Source organism: Schistocerca americana, chromosome 1 (assembly GCF_021461395.2).
Source record: "Schistocerca americana isolate TAMUIC-IGC-003095 chromosome 1, iqSchAmer2.1, whole genome shotgun sequence".
Classification (NCBI taxonomy): domain Eukaryota; kingdom Metazoa; phylum Arthropoda; class Insecta; order Orthoptera; family Acrididae; genus Schistocerca; species Schistocerca americana.
The window spans coordinates 971,349,460-971,365,699 of record NC_060119.1 but is presented as its reverse complement, the minus strand read 5'-3'; the positions used below and the strand labels follow the sequence as shown (position 1 = coordinate 971,365,699).

Sequence of the window (16,240 nt, the reverse complement as noted above, 5' to 3'; positions counted from 1 at the left end):
CGGCAGTGGCTTCTACGACGTGAGGAGCGAGGCAGCCTCACCGTGACATTTGAGTTTAGCCACTCGAGATGTAATTAAGTAAAAAAGACTTTTAATATTGTTTTATAAGCTGTCATCGGCCTACTCCTCGCCACGACCCTCCACCATCAATTAGACGCATGAAGAAATGGCCTGCCAACCACCGGCGAGCTGTGGCGGAACTAACACCAGACTTTAATGCTAGGCAGAGTACAAATGTATCTGAGCAACTTGTGCACCGAACACTCCTAACGATGGGTCTCCGCTGCCGACGACCCACGCATGTGACAATGCTAACATCACAATATCAGCAGCTACGATCCTACGCCCTAGGCCTTGATGCAGTGGCAGAGCATTGCAAGGTCTGATGATTTTCGATACCTTCTTCGTCATGCTGATGCGGTCGCGCTAATCCGTCGTGCTCCAGGGGAACATTTCCTTGGCACCTGTACTGAGGGACGGAGATAAGTTGGCAGCGGCTCCATTACAGAGGAACATTACGTAGGGGTCCATGGATCCAGTGGAGCTCGTGCAAGGTACCATGGCGGCCAAGGTGCATCGTACAGTGGTAGCAGTCCACGTACACCCATTCATGACGATCATGTTTCGAGTTGGCAGTGGCGTTTTTAGTAAGATGTAGCACGATGTCACAAGACAAGGACTTTGATGGAGTGGTTCGAGGAACACAGTGGCGAGTTTCAGTTGATATGGTAGTCCCCCAACTCACCAGATCAGAACCCCGAACCCCATAGAATACATGAACACATATGTAATGTGATTGAGTGTCGCTTCAGAGCTGATCCCCCCCGTCATCCGTCATCCCTGGAATTTATGAGAATTAGGTGACTTGTGTGGTGAGTACAGATGTGGTGGCAAACCCCTCCAGCTACCCACCAAGGCCTCATTTCACGGCGCGTGGCTGCTGTCATCTACACTAAATGATTGAAATGTCTCTGAGGCCTATGGGACTAAAGATGGACATACTGTCAATTAGGTAGATGGGTCTAATGTTCTGCCTGACCAGTGTAGACCTTACAGTAATGCACAATGCCTCCCTCTTAGCACTTGCAATGCTAGTAAAGAAACCTGCTGCTCTTCTTTCATGCTTGTCCGTTTCCTCGAAAGGATCGCAGGCACGACCAATACTAAAGTGTCGGTCGAACGAGAATTTTGTTAGATACTTGTTCCTGCTTAACTATTGTTATTGGTATGATTATTTTCAATGATTACTCGACAATAACATAATAAAAAATAAACGATGTTTTCAACTATCTGTGTTCAATACGCCAAATTTATGGAACACATATTCAAAAGATGAACAATTTCGGTTGTGGCAAAACGGTCGGCTCCCATGAAACGCAACAATTATACCGCCATTTATTCTCCCACAGGGAGTGCTGTTATGACCGTTATACATGTACGGAACCAGGGGATGCAGAAGAGTCAAAAGCAGCGATCGATATCCACAATGAAGTAAGTGGAAAGCGATAAGCGATGATCACCCTGACCGAACGCTACCAAACTGATACTATAGTATTTCTATGCCGGTAGGGTATGTTGATTAAAATTTCATTCCCATTAGAGATTATTTTATGTTCAGTACATAAAAAACCTATTCCTACATAAGATGTATGGTGTGAGTACATGATGGCTCTCAGGTGTAACGAAATGTAGCACAGACACTGTTTTTGAGTATTGTAAGCCCAACAGTGTAGCAGTGTATCTTTGGTAGAAGCCACAGGCAGCAGGCGAGCACTGGATGTCGGTGTGTCAGCATAGTGAAAGATAGGTTTCTTAAAGAATGGTCCAAGTGGTTTCTCAACCAGCAGGCAGCACAAGCGCTATAAGGTAAAGGACTGGAAGCGACACGTCGGCACAACTATCGTACAAATAACTGCCACTTTTTAGCAGGGATATTTATTCCCCTAAAACGATTGAGTGACTGGGGGAATGGGGGAGGGGGGGGGGGTGTAAGAAGGTGTACGGTAGCTACCGCTGCACTATGGGTCAGCAAGCAGCAACCACTACAACTATGGGTCACTACCACAGCACCAAAATCCTCTACCAAGACCTCTTTCTTGTATTTGGTGCCTATATACTTGTGGGTCACTTCGGGCTCACTCCAGCGGCAGCCCAACTGCTGCCTAGAGGACAGTAGGCCGTGACTAGGGTGGTAAAGCCACTCACCCTTCTACACTGGTGTGGGCGTCCTGGGGACTTACATCACCATCGCCGAGATGAGATTCTCCAATTGGAGGTCGGCATCCTCAGCAAGTGTTCAGGGCGGTCATCTGTGTCACCGGCCCCACCTGCAAGCAGCTTTGGCATGCCCAACTACGTTGTGTGCTGGCAAGCAAGCATAATTTGGACTGCAAACATTGGGACCGACCATCTGAGCGTTATCCAACACTTTGCGGCACTCGGTACTACGAAGAGAGGAGCGAGGTATCTACACTGTGGCATATGAATGTAGCCACTCGAGATGTAATTAAGTAAAAAAGACTTAATATTGTTTTCTAAGCTACCATCGGCCTACTCCTCACCAGGACTCTCCACCATCACTTAGACCTATGAAGAAATGGTCCGCCAACCAACGGATCCATTTCATAACATTACTGGAAATTCGCAAATGGAATTCGCAATCCAAATACCAGAGAAAGTCCCATCTTTCAGACATTAAGAAGCGTAGAATCATTCTCAAGAGGCACATAGGAGCGTCATGGTGACTGATTGTAGAGACAGTTCGCCGTAATGAAAAAACTACTGAACGCATTGTTACGAAGACTGTTAGGCTGACTGACAAATCTCTGTTGGTCCATCATGACCAGGGGACACCGGCTGGCTACTGCCTGTCTTAATAAAATTCACCGACGGCCGTGTACTTCAATATATTATTTTATTTTATCGCGAAGGCTACAAGTTAAATGAAGTGCCGAAACTCGTAGGTTTTACAATAAAGTAGAATATCTCAAAGTACAATGCAGTTGGCGACTTTCATTGATACTGACTGATAAACAGACGGACAGAACAGCTGACATCCGCACAAGTAGTCATGAGTAGTTTGCCACTGACACAATACAGTAGAAAACTGGCTACAATGTTGTAGAGACAAGCTGTAGGTTGAGTGACGTTTTGTGTTGTTTAGCACTGAGTCAAATTTACGTTTTTGGAGACCACAGTGTCTGCAGACGATCTGCTGGAAACTCACAAGAAGCATCGATTCTTGATATCTGTATCTGACCAACTCCTGCACTCATGGTGTGAGACCGTTATGCACCTCGTGCATGTATTCACTCAGTACAGTGGAGGAGACGCACACTTTTATGTGGTGTTCCCACAGTGATCTACATCTCCTGCCACTCTTTCGGAGTAAATCTAATCATACTGCAGTGTTTCACCGTTAACGTACAACTAATAATGCTGGCAAAACCAAACCTATGTAGAATTGAGTGGTATTGAAAGCAACCCTGTGGCCAAAAATAGAATGAACATTCCTGCTGTCAATAGCAAAATCCATGAGTATATGGAACACAATTGTTTCCAAACAATGTCGAAATTTCCAATATTGTGACTATACAAACATAAATACATGCAATAATTACTCTGTATGAATCCACTGAGGTCTCGAAGTCCCCTTTACCATAATACTCAAATCATATCAATGAAAATGATCAGAAATTTTGTCAGTGGAGTTGACGTTCACTCTTCATAGGACGTTTGCTGAGGAATTTGGAAATCAAGAGAATGATACTGACGGTTGGAGATATTGAGTCGACTTGAGGCATATATCGATAGTTCGAACGATAAGTGCATTATCTTGGAAAATGAAGTTAGTGCACTCGATTCCTAGTCTGCACACTCCTTTTAATGTAAAACAAGTTTCTCATTTACCTTTACCCCCATCCCTTCTCCCCCTCCCCACGCCACCTTTCACAATACTGCGTCTGTCTTTTTTGAGTTCATTTTCTTTTATTTCTGCAGCAGCAGAGGAAACATGATGTCACTCCGCGGGTGTGTTTGGTGCGTTACAGTTCGCTTACTATAGAATATTTCCTTGAGTTTCCGTATTTACGACCAGCTGTTTTTGTATGCCTCTCTTTTATTTGAATCGTGCACGCTGTGACGTAGCCTCAGGGAGGGCATCCAAACAACCAATGCCACTAACATTACCTCTTCCAGCGTAACATGCCGACCCAACAGAGTCACGGCAAAAGCCCAGGAATAAGAAGAATTACTCATTTCTACGTAGCAGAACACTACGGCGACGCCATTTCTCTGTTATTCCTGTGACGGCTGAGACAAACATAATCTAGCGATTTCAGTGGTATACATTTTGATTTCTTTTCGTAACTGTATTTTTGTCTTTTGAAGAGATTGTTGATGAGTTAATGTGAAACATATTTGACTGAGCCACTTCGACGGCCTAGCATAGATACAGGATAAGCAGTACTCCAAAACACTGTTCCAAACGAAACAGAATCTGTTTCTTTACTAATGAACGTTAATGACCTACATTGCTGTTAACAGCATGACAAGATACTGATACTGGAAGGCATGTATACAGCTTATTTTAAAACAACAAGAATACAAATGACCGAAATTTCCACGCCGTACCCTGATCGGTTTAACGTTGCTGTGTCTGAGAGAATCAAATAGCGTTGAATTTTTTGTGACATACATACAGTACTATATTATTCGTCTCTACTGATGATAAATCCCTCCAAGTGACTTCACCTCTGAAAAGTTTGCTGGGTTACAGTTTAAGAAGATGCAACACATTGAAATACGTCCTCCTCAAGGAAAGTTTTCACTGAACAAACATAGTTTAAAGGTAAAGCTCTCACCGATCCGAAGGTTTATTCTGGGCGTGGTCCTGTTGGTGATGGTATGCCGTTCCTTTCCTCCAGCCTCTGAACTTACCCACTCAGTTATAGGGATAGTTACATTGTACTCTGAAACGCGGTACAGGTCGCCCTTTTTCACTTCAGCAAACATTGGCAGAGGTGAAAGAAGTAAATATTCTGTCCACAAATCAGTACAGATTTCAAAAGCATCGCTCGTGGAAAACACTAGTTTGACCTCTTCTCCCATGAGATCCAGCGAACCACGGATTCCATATTCCTATATTTCCGTTAAACGTTTCACACCGTGCCACACCGTCTACTGTTAAAGAAGGTACAAGCATACGGAATAGGTTCCCAGGTATGTGAGTGGATCGAACACTTTCTAAGTAACAGAACCCAGTATGCAGAATGAAATTTTCACTCTGCAACAGAATGTGCGCTTATATGGAACTTACTGGCAAGTTAAAACTGCGTACTGGACCGACACTTGAACTCGGGACGTCTGCTTTTCGCGAGCAAGTGTTCTACGACTGCGCTAACCCAGCACAACCGCATTACTTCCATCAGTACCTCGTCTTCTATCTTTCAAATTTCATAGATCCTCTCCTGCGAAGCTAGTAGAACTAGCACTTCTGTAAGAAATTGTACTACGGAAGCATGGCTTTGTCACACCCTGGGGGATGATTCCAGAATGAAATTTTCACTCTTCGTTGGCACGTGCGCTGATATGAAACTTCCTGGAAGATTGAAACCGTGTACCGGACTTCGCAGGAACTGAGTATGGATGGGCATTTTTATTGGAGTTTGATGTAACAGCGTGTTCGCAGTATTGGTGAGAACTATTAATTAATTTGCGATTATTCGAAGTGCTTGCTCATACACAAGGTTTCCCATTCGTTCATTAAAATGATATTCGTATCCCTCGGCTGATTTTCATCAGCTTCGTGCGCTAAATATGCGATGAATTTAGTACCTATGTGCATGGTGTTTCAAAAGTTCCGGGTCTTTGTGAACTCATCAGGCTTGAAGCTGGTTTCGGAATCATGTTTGCATATTTTACTGTGAAACACTATGCAGTAATTCGGTGACTCTCTACTGCAGTTTAGCTCATTCTCTGGTTGTCTTGACGTCGTTCTTGGATATCTATTTTTTGGTTACTACTGGTAGTTTCAGTTTCAATGTCTTTTGAGCAACACATTATTGAAATGATTCTGAACCGTATTGCTAACAGTTATTTTCTTTTCGTATTTGACTATTGCAATTACCGAGAGAAGCCTCTTCACCCAACGCACAGCGCTCGAGTACAAGCTGATCACTGTCACACATACGTAATTTTGAAAGGCCACGTTCCACGATATATGTAAGTGGGAACTGCACATTTAATTTCCTTTTTCATTATCGAAGACAGATAACGGTAAAAATTGATTGGTTAGGTCATCAAATTTGTTATAACGAGTCATAGTTTCAGTCAGGGCTTAATGGCTCTACTTGTACTAGTAGTTGAAATGGAGTAACCACCTCAAGAACAGGTGTAATTAGTAACGGTAAAGGCATCATTTTAGAGAAAGTAAACGTTAATGCTGATATCCAAAGTAATCACACTTTGAAATGTATGGATTGTTTTCATAAATTTGTTTCTTTTCTTGTATGTTCCACGTATACTAATCATGTACATGTATCCATCTACCCAGCCTTTTTCTGCAGTATTACACTCAAAAAGACGAACAGATCGTAAGTTTTTCTTTCTTGTTTTCCATTTGATAAATTACAGTCTGGAGCTCGTAATGATATATATTTTCTTCAAAGCAGTATGTCATTTGGTAACAATCGAGATCGCTTGAAATGTTCTGTCGAACAGGCTAGCAAATAATTTTGAATGATTAGTGTTCCGCAGCTTTCAGATATTTATTAAAGGACATCTTCTACACACCGTGAGACGCACTAGAAACGTTTACTTACCAAAATCGGCTTTCGGGCTAGTACCCACCGTCAGTGAAATATTACGTAAATATATAACAGAGATGTACATATCAGTTCATACGATAGGATCCTTTAACATAATGTACAGGCTGTTATGTGTGTTACTGGTGTCAAATCTTAGGCAACGTGTATGATAACGTTTCACTTAACTATCTCATAATGTTATCGTGGAACTGACGGGTCAAAGAGTCTAGCCTCTTTGACCGGTCAGCTCCATGTCTTCAACTCTGGTACGCTTTGAAAAACCGGGAGCCGTAGTACCATATCGCGCGAGTAGAGGAACAAAAAACCGTCACGCAGCCCACGACAGTGTCAGTGAGATGTGCCAGTTACTTTTTTTTCTCCTCTAGCGCGATGCGACATACATACCTGAAAACAAACAAGAAATATAGTAACTATATTACTTTAATTTTTCTAGGTTATTATTAAATTTTAAAGACTAGCATTTGCACTTTTAGTCCGTTATAATTAGTTCATAAATCGTTGGCGTGGCTCTTCTGTAGAAAGCGAAGCGCTGAAGCAAGTTTTTTAAACAGAATTTCATTTTCTAGTTTAGCGCTTTATTTCAGGGGCCGCTGCGGAAGCGCCTTTTGCAGGCACAGTTGACAACAGGACTCGCCTCTGCCGTTTTGATTGCCAGGGCCCGACAGAGCGACCTCTCTGCTCTCCTGTGAAATCGCGGCCCTCTGAAATGGAGTCTCGCCTCAAAGGAGATATCAAACGGCCGCCCGCGCAGACCACGTACATTCGTCCGCGCCACCGTTTGATCAAAGGCTGAGCTCGTAATTACGTTAAACGCGACGCGGATTCCGCGGTTTGGCGGTATTCGAAAGATTAAAAAACGGAAGGAAATTGGGACTGGCAAACCCTGGGGCTGAAAAAGTACTGATTCTCCAGTCCGTTGTAATGTAAAGGAATCTCGTTTGACGAAATCACTTTGGCTAATTTAAATCCCTTCTGTCACCGAAACGAAGTAGACTGTTATTACGCTAGAGTCACTCGTTTGCGACCTACTTTTTGCGAGGTATCGTCAGTACTCGACTAGTATCTCTACGTGTTTCACGTTCGACGCTGATGTATCAGATAATTTCAAAGGAATGGTAGTTTCTATGAATGACGTAGCAACAAAAACTAGTGCTTTAGAAATGGCTCCTGGTAATTATTCTTCCTTCTCCCTTATATCCCTAAAAAGGGTGTTTCTACTTGGGAGTTATCTTCTAATTCTGCCAGAACCGCCGCCTGAATTTATTATGCTTTTTCTTCCATTCCAATGACCATTCCTGCCGGTCTCCGTTTTAAGCTTCTGTGTGACACTGTGCTTCGTTACTGGTGCTTCAAACGACAGAGAATTTATTATATTTTATTCCGCAACCTTGATGCCTTGTACATGTTCCACAGTTTCTTCTAATCGGCTCTTTTCTATATTGCATGATATTTCGGTGAACCCATTGTTACCCGTTCTGTAAACATTTCATAATATTTCGACTGCTCTTGGCGCACGGTATGTGAACTTTCCAATATTTTTATTATGGGTCTAATAGCTATTTCATGTGGGCTTACAGACTTTTCACAAAAGCATACGGGAGTAAATATCCGAAAGTTATTACGATTAGAAAAAAATAGATGTCGGAAGTGGTCTTGGTCAATCGCACTTTATCGGATCACAGAAGAAATTACAAACAACATATCTGGGCCGACTAGTCGTGCTTCACTGTATGGGTCAGCGAGTAAATTTACATGAAATCTGATGAACGACTTCAGAACGCTTCTTAGAATCTGATACAGAACTTCGTTAACAATACATTGGTTGGCGAGATGATTAAACTTTTGCAAACTACGATCTCAATCTCGAAATCCACCGTTGAAAAACTCTCAGTTATTTTTTTGGTTCTGAGAAAAGCTGTAACTAGTCTGAATGCAGTCGAGTGACTGGTAATACATTTTTAATGGATGAATGAGAGAGGCTTTAGTCGGCGTGGAATGAAATACAGCAATTTATGACTCCAAACTCAAACAAGTCTAACCTATAATACCTAAGGCCGTAAGCAGTGTTCATTCTTTTACAGATTGCATTCGAGAGCTACAGGTTCGAATTGGGGTAAAATTAGAGAAACCGACTTTTTCATCTGAAAAATCGTATCTTATTGGAGTCAAAAATCTGCTCATCAGCGGTCGTCATACTTAAATGACGGCGGAGGTGGCACTAAGACGTCGTGTAATACCGCCATACCAATCTAGTCTCAAGAATTCATAACATAAAACAAAACATTCTGCAGAAGAAGTGTACTCCGAAAAAAAAAAAAACATTAAACCTCTCGGTAAGTTGTTCCACTCCCAAGTTGAAAACATACGTGGGTTTTACAATACTAAATGACCAGTCGCATGTTTAGGAACAGCTTCCCATTTTACCATTCCGTCGTTACGTTAATATACGTCGTATTATAGGATCATCCACAGCGAAAATGTTTTACACCGTAAAGACAATTTTGCAAAGAAAAATTCTTGTGCATATTACCTTGTGCAAACTAACTTTCCACAGAACTGTCTACTGGTCATCGGTTTCTCTCGAACCTATTCTCTCAAGTGTACCATACGTTTCTTTGTGATCTAATCTTCCCAGCATCTCTTCACATCACACAACGAACATCCATTTAATGGTGATCAGCCTTTTTTTTAACGCTTATCAAATATTTTCAGTTTGAGCTCCAGATTCATCACCATCATGGTTGCCGGCCGCGGTGGTCTAGTGGTTCTAGGCGCGCAGTCCGGAACCGCGCGACTGCTACGGTCGCAGGTTCGAATCCTGCCTCGGGCATGGATGTGTGTGATGTCCTTAGGTTAGTTAGGTTTAAGTAGTTCTAAGTTCTAGGGGACTGATGACCACAGTAGTTAAGTCCCATAGTGCTCAGAGCTATTTTTTTGAACCATCATGGTTCACTTACACCAACTGATGTACTCCATATGATTTTCCTCACTTCTTGGTGCGTATTCGATACCAATAGCTTACTTTCGTATCGAATGCTTGTTTTTGCAAAAATTAGTCTCGGATAGTTGAAACGCGACGTCATTTTATAAAATATCTCTAACTGAAAAGCGAAGTATTTTGTGCATATAGATCGACGTCTAGGTGCTTGGAGTATGTATAACTTACATATTCATCAGTAATCGCACTGTCAGTATAAAAGCATCACGAAATATGGAACTAAGTACAGCGTATATCCCTGTTGCTTTTTGCGATATGGAACTGATACGCACTCAGTGCGACGTGTTTCCCTGGACTAAATATTACGCATGATATTACTCGACTGAGTGCAATTTCAAACTCGTGAAAATGGAGAGGATACGAAGACAAAAGTACCGAAGGTGAGGGGTGGGATGGGGTGACGGGAGGGTGAATTAGATAGAGAGATGTACGTGATATTATAAAATGTATTTACGTGAGAGGCAGTCAAACGTAAGCCTCAAATTCCGATTTTTTTAAGTCGTAAACCCGTGAACGGGATGAACAGTGGTGGATATCAGCTAAGGATGGCTGAACGTAACCGTTAATCGACATTTAAAATATCAGCATTACTAATGTTAATTAGGTGCTTTGGTAATAGAGGCGGAACACTTTCTCAAGAGATAAACTCGCCTACGAGGTTCTTTCACATGCACACACATGCCCTGTGCGTATTAAATATACCATCTCCACTTAACCGAAACTGCACGGAGAACTCCCAACAGCAAAGACAGTCTCCTTTTACATTTATGAGCGAAAAAATTACACACAAAGCTTAAAACATCTAAACGGTAGGGGATGCAATTTTCTCGACGTGTTGGCTTAACAAGAACTGTGTTTTCACAGAAATAATTTATAAATAATTTTACCATTTCCATTGCAACTGTCAAAATAAATTTAGTAAAACGTAATTGGTGATTATTATTTCGCCAAAGAATTGTCTAATTGTGCATTAAGTGCTATGGAACGCATTAATTGTATTGATAAAATTCTGAATAAAAGTAATGCATTAAAATTCTTTTAAAAATTCTATAGGTCCCTCCCATTCTTTATTGTTTCTCTCACTCTCTCTCTCTCTCTCTCTCTCCCGCTTGCCTCTTTCACAGGTACAGCGTCTCTACAAATCATAACTCATCTTCGGTCTGAATCATAGTTTCCCTCTACATTGCTCCAAAGAAAAATACGCTATCGAGTATCCGCTGTGCTCGCTTTCATAAAATCAGAAGCATATACGGCCCGTACAAACTTCATATCTTACACTGCTTTACTTACGAATTTGTAGGATGTAACTTGTTAGAGACCAAATACGGCAGCGTCCTTGATAGAGGGATTCTAAGCTGCATTTTCTACAATGCTGCCTTACTACTTGTATGCAAATACTATTAACAAAGAAAGAGCTGTCATGATCCTCCAACACTACCATAGGACCTGAGGAACAATTCGTCCTTACCTTACCAATGTACGATGAGTTATGGAGGTACGTAAAAATCTACTCGTGTTTTCAGGATTACGTTAGACCCAGATTGAGAGATAGTAATCAACTGGGGTAAAAATATTTATTAAAATATTATGATATGGTTCTAATAGGAGCTGTCGTAATAGACACAACACCTCAGGAACAGTATGATAGATATTAAGAAATAAAAAATGCTACTGAAGTTAATCGTGCCTTTGAGACTGGTGGTTAACTCTGAAAGATGTATGCAACAGTCAGAAAATTAGAGAAGGTAAACGAAGGTGTATCATTTCTAGAGGTGAGTGCTGAACGCTGATAAACCACAAAATCTCTTTTCTGTGCAACCTGCAATATCACTACTGTGTATTACGATACTTCATTTCACACTTGTGCTTTTTAAAATTCAGAGGACCAGAAATGGGTTCGCATTTAGGGAGCAGAGATCTTCTTTGGAAATAGTAGTTTACCTTTAAGTATTTAGTATCAACCGCGGCTGAATAGCTGGTCTGTAGGTTACATCTGAAAACATAAAATTGTAGTTGTTTACGCGATAAATATACGTCAAAATTTGCACTCACTAGTAAAGCACCGAAACGATGTCTAGGGAAGGCGACGTCATCTTGTTTACTACACGGTACGGACATTCTTTTGGATACATATGATAGCTGTAGCGTTGTAACATTTATGACGTAAACTGTGATACATACAAGGAACGCAAATAACGTTACATTGTATCTTAAATCTCAACTGGTTCGTTCTCAGCGCACGATCAGTTCGTGCCTGGGACGAAGTGACCCTTGGAGTCCTACGTACGTGTGAATATAGCTATGAGAAAAGCATTCACGAAAATGGGAAAGAATTCCGTATATCGGTTCGCCCGTTGTTTTTGGATGATATACAAGGGAGATGAAATATTCATTTCAAATGGTTCTGAGCACTATGCGACTTAACTTCTGAGGTCATCAGTCGCCTAGAACATAGAACTAATTGAACCTAACCAACCTAAGGACATCACACACATCCATGCCCGAGACGGGATTCGAACCTGCGACCGTAGCGGTCGCTCGGCTCCAGACTGTAGCGCCTAGAACCGCACGGCCACTCCGGCCGGCCAATATTCATTTCAAATAAGGGTAGAAAATGTCTCATACAATAGCTATCTAATCAACTAGTGTGTCTTATCTACATGCTATTCCTTCCACGGTATTTAGGCTGCACGGTATGGGAAATCTATAGTAAAATTGAAAAAAAAAATATTATTCGAAATAAAATGATTAAAATATTTATATGAAAATTGAGTAATGAAAAAAATTATGACTTCCTTCTACGCAGAATTTTTTCTGAAACTTACCAACTACTGGTTGATGGTTGAGAAAGTCCAGATGTTACCAACGTTTTAATCCCACATTTCGAAATCGATCATCTAATGAGAGCTTATTCTCTTTCTGTGCCTGTGTCATGTTTGGAATTCTTTGAAGAAGCAAAGGTGGAAGAGATCATAACTGTCAAGACTTTAATTACATCACGTTACTGTATTCTTTTTTTTTTCTCAGCAGTCCTACGCCAAAATACATTCAGATTAGAAGCAGATGTTTTGAACAAAAACCCGCTAAAACAGTATATCCTTATAGTGTTGTAGCACACGACTGGCAATGTTCAAAGTAACTAGCCATCGTTCACTGAATCTGTACTTCGTATTAATGTGTATATGTTCGAAAATGGCATAAACTGAAGAGTGTGTGGCGATGTCTGGATGAAGCAATTTGCGTTGTGGCGGCTTTCGGAGAGCGGTCCGCTGATGTTAAAGTTTATGCTACTGCTCGGCAGATGGAATCTGAATTATGGCACAGTAAATCTACGCATGGTAGTTGACGGTTTGTCCATTCAAGGATTCACCAAAACTGGAGACAGATTGAGTAGAAAAAAACAAAGCCAAGCGCGGTCAGCGTTGCGACTACCAGCACTCGGCGAATATCGGTTCAGATATAGTCGGATGCGTTCCACGCCGGCCACGGCCGCAACGTCGGCGACAGCGGGAGATCGCGCCGTCCGTCGCGGGTGGCGGCTGCGCGCTCACTGACCGAGGCTGCCGGGGTGGCCGCCACCTGCCGAGCGCTGGTTCCCCCAGACGCCGCTAGAAGCCGCCAGTGTCGGTTCAGAGACCTCGACTGTCTGGCGCGGCTTGTTGCCCCACGGACAGCAAACTCGGCAGCGTCACAGGAAGCACCGCCCTAATGCAGTGGAACACTGCTTGTTACCGAAATATTTCAAATGCATTGATAAAAGGTTTCTAGTGTAGTGGAAAACGTTTATAGCTCACTTCTGCCTAGGCCACGCGGTTTCGAAAAAGAAGTGTATGTATGTTATGAACTCTCCTTTCCTTTTTACCTCCACCAACAAAACCTAAATTTATTATCCCCATCCGAGAAGTCTGTAGCCCAGGACAAACCATTCTCTCCATCCCCTCCCACTGCTGAAGATAGTCCCTTGGTGACTATAGCTTTACAAAATAAAAAACATTCAAGGCAAAGTCTATTAGGTTGTTGGGTCACGTCATGTTCCTTTTCAATTTCTTCTACACGATCGACTTTTCTAACCTTCCACTGCGATCTTCAGGATCGCCCGGTGTCCACCACTAGCTGCAGACTCATTGTGTAGAAGAAGTTGAAGAAGAACTCGACGCATCCAGCCTAACAATCTAAAAGATTATGGCTCTGTAAGTCTATCTTTGTACAAGATGACTGCGGAAATCGGCTGATCAGTATAAAATCTAAAATTCATGTTGGATTCCTCCTACACATTGGTCAGGGGGCCTGAAGACAACGTAGTGAATCGCCGAATCTCATCGTATAAGCAGATAACCAGATTACATTCAAAACACAGACGGCTCTAGGTGCCTCTAACTGCACATTAAAAAAAAAAAAAAAAAAAAAAAAAAGTTGGTTCAAATGGCTCTGAGCACTATGGGACTTAACTTCTGAGGTCATCAGTCCCCTAGAACTTAAACCTAACTAACGTATGGACATCACACACACCCATGCCCGAGACAGGATTCGAACCTGCGACCATAGCGGTCTCGCGGTTCCTGACTGTAGCGCCTAGAACCACCCGGCCACCCTGGCCGGCGCACGTTTTAAGAGATTTTACCTTGAATGACTACGGCTACTATATACTGCAGACTTAAATAATACGTTCATACATTCTAACGTACTCAAACTAAGAAATTTCCGTAGGAGCGCCGACCTGTCTTTCTCCATATTGTAACTACCATCACACGATCGCCGGCCGAAGTCGCCGTGCGGTTCTAGGCCCTACAGTCTGGAACCGCGAGACCGCTACAGTCGCAGGTTCGAATCTTGCCTCGGGCATGGATGTGTGTGATGTCCTTAGGTTAGTTAGGTTTAATTACTTCTAAGTTCTCGGCGACTGATGACCTCAGAAGTTAAGTCGCATAGTGCTCAGAGCCATTTGAACCATTTGAACCATCACACGATCAGACGCACTTTATATTCAACAGCCTACCAACTTTTCGTTTAATCTACCTGCTCCGACGTTGTACCCTCTCAGCACTGATAGCATGGCAACATCTAAAACTGTCCCCCATCTGATTCCTAACCACACACGCTATACATCCGTTCTGTCCGCCGTATCTTTTCCCTTATCCCGTATCTTTTCCCTTACCCATGCCTCATCTTCAACCAACAAATTCCAGCCGCGCGGGATAAACCGAGCGGTCTAACGCGATGCAGTCATGGACTGTGCGGCTGGCCCCGGCGGAGGTTCGAGTCCTCCCTCGGGCATGGGTGTGTGTGACAAACTGCCTACTGGCTTCTGTCTCGGGTTCTTCGGCCGACGTTCATCTAATGATTTTTCTGACTGAACGATCCATTAACACCAGGATCAAAGAGCATAAGCGACATTGCAGGTAGGGGCAGGTGGAGAAATCGGCCGTGGCAGAGCACGCAACTGAATGAGACCGACCACGTAATAAAATTCGCCGACACGGAAGTTCTGGCTGTAGAGAAGCACTATCACACGCGCTTGTTCAGAGAAGCTGTGGAAATACAAAAACACGCGAACAGTTTGAACAAGAAAGAGGAAAGTCTTAAGGTAAATGGATCCTGGCTTCCCGTACTGCAGCGAACGACCGTCGCAGGTAGCAAGAGGAGAACCGCACCGGATATGACCGCGGAGAAGCCCTCGGACGTTGGCGCGCCAGGTACATATAGTCTGCGCCCGCGAGCTCGGCTCCAGTTCACCACCGGCAATGGAGGGTGAAGCTTTGACAATGCCAGCCACTCGTGCTGGCGAAACGTCAGAAAAATCATTAGATGAACGTCGGCCGAAGAACCCGAGACAGAAGCCAGTAGGCAGTTTGTCAACAAGTGGCCACGAAAGTCTCAACAATTTTGTATGGGTGTGTGTGTTTGTCCTTACGATAATTTAGGTTAAGTAGAGTGTAAACCTAGCGACTGATGACCTTAGCAGTTAAGTCCCATAAGATTTCACACACATCTGAACAAATTCCATTTTACTGTGGCGTTCAGGTTTATGTAGGTTGAGCTCAATCATGGTTGGTTGATTGATATGTCTGATGAGTTACCTATAACTCAAAAACTGCGATCGCTCTTCACGTGAATCTCACTCCATCTGCTCGGTAAACAGTAGCAGAGCTCAGGTGTCCACCGGATTTCGGAGGTCAAGGAATTACTTGTAGAAGAAATGAACCTTGTTATATTATCTTCGTCGTTTGCAATTTAAATTTCTCTCTATACATAGGCAATTTTAACATCAAAATCTCAGTAAGTGAAAATTATTAATGTGTGTCATTAAAAAAAAAAATGATTCTATTTTCCGGGTACCTATATTTCATGTTTCTTCTGACATCGCAGACAGTAGTAGTTTATTATATTTGTTCATTCCGTGACTCGTAGCCTAACG

The 16,240-nt window shown here is 42.6% G+C and overlaps 1 protein-coding gene across 1 annotated transcript in view; it reads right to left on the bottom strand.

Annotated features, from left to right (window-relative positions):
* Positions 1-13,363, bottom strand: part of LOC124548268 (discoidin domain-containing receptor tyrosine kinase B-like) — a 302,795-nt gene extending 289,432 nt beyond the window's left edge. Inside the window, exon 1 of the mRNA XM_047125163.1 lies at positions 12,651-13,363. The gene's annotated coding sequence lies outside the window, so the exon portion shown is untranslated. The remainder of the gene's footprint in view (positions 1-12,650) is intronic.
* Positions 13,364-16,240: the final 2,877 nt, after the last annotated feature.